The sequence below is a fragment of the Fundulus heteroclitus genome, chromosome 19, assembly GCF_011125445.2.
Source record: "Fundulus heteroclitus isolate FHET01 chromosome 19, MU-UCD_Fhet_4.1, whole genome shotgun sequence".
Taxonomy (NCBI): domain Eukaryota; kingdom Metazoa; phylum Chordata; class Actinopteri; order Cyprinodontiformes; family Fundulidae; genus Fundulus; species Fundulus heteroclitus.
The window spans coordinates 2,926,837-2,931,468 of record NC_046379.1 but is presented as its reverse complement, the minus strand read 5'-3'; the positions used below and the strand labels follow the sequence as shown (position 1 = coordinate 2,931,468).

Sequence of the window (4,632 nt, the reverse complement as noted above, 5' to 3'; positions counted from 1 at the left end):
ATATAAGAAGTGAAAATGAATTAATCCACCAATCGCACACAAGAAAAACAAACTCCGAATTTCTGGACAGAAAAAAAGAAGAAAGTCATGGTGTAAAATATAAACCAGTCACATCCATCAGTGTTATTAAAGTAAATTACAGTTGGCCTGCAGGCTCTACGCAGCAGATAGCCTGACTATCATACCGGTTAATATCAGCTTGTTAGACGCCCAGTGTAACTCTCTTTGCACCAAAAGCACCTGGAAATTTCTACTAAGTCTAGACAGTTTCAATTTATTACTATCAGTATTTAAATAACAATATGACTTTGATACGATATTTATTACTGTAATATAATAATACAATCAAATAAAAAAATTACTTTAGTATATGTAAAGCGGTGCATAAATGTTCCAAAAGGGGGTGCTGTTTTCTGCAATTCCTGGCACTACCGCAATTCTAACATGTTTGTCCTGCTGGGGACACCGTAGTGCAGGGGATTTTTTGTGCGCGAACGCTGTATTCCTTACAGTGTGTTTACTGCCTGTAAGGTAAGCAGCAGCTCTGCTAGCCCGGTGTAAAATATATTTTACATTAATATGGAGCTATTTCTATTTGGTCAGTTTGCCAGTTAAATACAAATTGCATTTTGTATTTGTGATGTTTGAATATTTTGTAAAAAAGAAAATGTTTGAATGCTGACAGTGTGTTTACTGCCTGTAAGGTGGACGAAATAAACGCGCCAAGGTCTCCCCACAACTAAGAGCCCTGTGTCCAGTTCCTCTTCTGCACGGAACACATCCCACCTTCACCCAAAAGAAAACACAACGCAGAGTCCATAGGGTGTCTTCTACCAGCTGCAGGTTTAAAGAGGGAAAGCCTGGGTTACATATACACTAAAACTAGCTGAATACAAATAAAGTCCACACTTTTTTAATAAAAATAAGATAAAAAAATATATAATTTCCCTACTAATGTATAACATTTAAGAACATTTATGCACTACGTTTTTCTATCACATCAAATCCAAACAAAATACATTGAAGGTTGTGGTTGCAATGATGATTGTTTCTTATCTGGCAGAAACTCATTACATAACTTTTTTTCATGGTTTTAACATCAAGTTGTCATATTATATTCATGTGTCAGATCCATTAACTCTAAAGCAGAATCTCTAACCAGCAGCTAAAATCCATTTCTTTGCTACAACTTCTCCATGTTGAGCCCTGATCAGAATTTACTGCATCCAGTTGTAGTCCCCCCAGGTTGCTTGCCTGAAAGTTGTGGTGTTTACTACTGTAGATTTCTGTAGTGATAAAAAGACTATTGAAACAGAAATTATACTTAAAAATATTTCATCTAAAAAAGCAGGGGGGATGTTACAGCTTTAGTAATGGACTGTCAGACAGAAAACAACGGCGTAAGGGTAGATTTCCAGACAACAGAGAGTCCTGTTCATTCCTCACACAGATATTAAGTAAGACCAATTGTGTACACCCATTCGAGGGAATCACATTGGTGGAGAACATCATACTATAATGTAGACGTGACCAAGCTGACCCATTTACCCCTAATCAGTCATTCTGTTCAATCTTAGTATGTCAGCCTCCGAGTCTCCAGTGTCTGTTGTTTCTGTAAACTGCCCTCTGCAGTTCCAGCATCTGTAATCTGTAACAGTCCCCTTGTTGATGTGCCCAAAAGGCACAGCGCAATGAAAGCAGTTCTAAAAAATGGGCTTGACAAAATCAATGAAAACATTTATCAATATTCAGCATGAACAATTCAAAATTCAGTATTTGTCACTCAAGACCACAGTATTAGAATTTATCTGCAATGTAGGGTTCAATTAATTAAGTAACACCTGTTTTAGGTTCCTATGTGCACATTATTTTTTTAAGTTCTACAATTAGACTAGCTAAACTAAGCCTGTTAACTAACAAAGTTGAATCTTCCCCCCTCCAAAAAACCTCCTACTTGGTCCTTTGTTGTTCATTTCCATGGATAAACATCCATCACTCCCATACTTACAAATTCAAGAGTACCAGTAGGGAGCTTTACAGGGCTGCCTGGGTCTTTCACCACCAGAAAACGGCATCCCAGCTAGGAGATGGTAAAAACTGAGTAAAAACTGCTGAAACTCTCTGGGAAATCCCGCTCTTAGCCAAACTAAGCCAGAAAACCCCGTATTGAATCTGAAAATTGCCATTACCAAGAATTTTAGGGATCTTTGGTGCCAATCAGATCCTGGTTCTTCAGATGTCAAAGTACAAATATATCATAAACAGTAGGGCTTGTTATCTTCCCTATCAGCCCATAACCGGGTTTCAGCACTGAGAGTGTTAATACCATCAGGTGTGGCCTCATATCAACCCGCCGTGTGTTCACAAATAACTGAAAGTTCAGACCAACCCCGGGTCAACTGAGCCAAACCTATAGAGTTTTCTAGACTTTTTTCTGTGGGGATGTCTCTCATTAGTATGTAAACCGGACTGTTGTGGGCCAGAAGAACAGGACCCAGTGGACTTCCACTCAGACTAATGTGTTTTTGAGTCTTTCTGCTGATGGACACTGAAAGCCTTGGAGCTGTGAGAGTCGGCGGACGGCGCTGTGAGGCCACTGAGAGGTCAACAGACAGTTATCTACCACCTCCCAGCAGCCTGCAGACTCTTAGCATCTCCTTAAAATAAATTGTGAGTGGAAGTCACAACATGTTCTACCACCGTGACACTTCAGTGACCTGAGAAGGCGTGCTTTCTCCTCCACCACATGTTGCTGTGGATTTCATCACTCTGTAACACATTTCGTCGCGTGCAGGAGAATGTCCAGAAATCCAAGCCTCATCCAGAAATCTGCATTTGCTTTGGTCCGTTTTCTTCAACAACTCTCACTGCTATCTTTTGTTTTACTCACCTGTTTACGCTGCAGCATCTGGTGCCTTTTAAAATTATTCAAACCCCTTTAGCTTTTGCCAACATTTTGTCACAACACCAAACTCCAATGTTTCTTATAGGAATTGTATGTGATAGGTTAAACAGTAGGGCATTATCATGGAGGGAAGATAGTTCAGCATTGTAAAATTTTTGGCAAATAACAAAGTTAAAAAGTGTTGTGTAAATCAGCCCCTCCTTTGTTTTTACTGAAGGACCAAATCAGTAAATTTGGTAATTTAGTCTTTGTATAAATTAGGAATGAAAAAGTACAAAAAGATCCCTGTAAAACAAAAAGAAGTGTGTACATATTTATTACATTTTATGACAACCACTGTGTTTATTCATCTGTCCCAGCATTTGAGGAAAATAACTAGTGTAGAACCGACTTCAACAACATTTCATTATGTTTCCATTTGGTCAGTTAATAATATTAATGATAATTAATGTTACTCAATAAAACCACTTATAAAGGGCAAATGTGTTGTTTAGGATTTATTGAATAACTATGCCTACATCTGACAATGAAACACGTTTTATTCACTTTTATTCACACTGCGGTTATAACAGCTTCCATGATATTTGGTGCTGGTTGAGTCCTACAGGCAGATGGATTCGGACTTTAACTTAGCAGAAAGGTGGGGAAAACTGTTAGTCCTGCGCTCTTCAAATCTGTTTTTTTATGAAATAGTGGCAAGAATAAAAAACTTGGTGGAAGGAAGACGCATGTAAGAAGTCTGTTTGCCACAAGTGATGAAGGGGGCAAACACGTGGACGAAGGACCTCTAGTCAGATGAGATCAACATTTAACTTTTTATCTCACAGATGCTCTCATGTTGAGTTTGACTGATCTTGACTTATTGTCCACATTGAATGGGCAGAAATTTAAGTCTCTACAAGAGCAAAAATTGCTGAGAAAAATCTGCTACTAAAACTAAGCTAGGCAGAATAGAACCACCTCACACGTTTCAAATTTGAATATGGACACAATGTTGAGAGCCATGCATCATTTACCGCACTGGTCTCTGCTGATCTATCACAGAAGATTTCACTCAAATACTCTGTGGTTACAACGTGACAATATCTGTGAAATGCAAATGATGAAAAATACATCGGCGAGGCGCTGTAGGTTATAGACAAGCACAAAAACTAAAGGGTGTCTGTAGTTTCTGTTTATATTTTTAATAATTCACATGCAAATGCAGAACAGTATAAGTTTTTCTTCAATGTGGAAAACAGTGAAGGACTGCTGGCTGCGTCTGCATCCCCCACATCATCAAAGTTATTTCCATCTTCTTCAACAAGGGAGATGGCTTTTATTGGTAACGTGCACTGCTGTGGAACTAAAAGACTGAATCAAGTGGCCTGATCCGACTCTCCCCAGGCGTCCAGCGCTACTGAGACGAGAGATTATAGACACACAATCCCTGTCCTTCACAGGACCCCAGAGTGATATCCCTCCATGAACAAACACATTCCCACAATGTAAAACAGAACCAGCACCGTGACATTTTTTTTTTTCCACGGTGGAGAAAACTTCCAGGGATCTAAAAGGCATGCTCCATGCTCAGGCATGCCGCACTGACATGATAGTGAAGAGGATGTGTGCATGAGAGGAATGGAAAAGGGAAGATCCTGTCATCCACAGCAGTGATTTCCACTTCGGATCCGTCTGGCATTCAAAATTGATGCCAGTCTGTTTTTATTCAGCTTTCTGCAGATCTG

The 4,632-nt window shown here is 39.3% G+C and overlaps 1 long non-coding RNA gene across 1 annotated transcript; it reads left to right on the top strand.

The window, feature by feature from the left end:
- The first annotated feature begins 377 nt into the window (after window positions 1-377).
- Window positions 378-798, top strand: LOC118567061. Its single transcript, XR_004933448.1, has 2 exons — window positions 378-531; window positions 705-798. It is a non-coding gene; the product is annotated as an uncharacterized LOC118567061 (long non-coding RNA).
- Window positions 799-4,632: the final 3,834 nt, after the last annotated feature.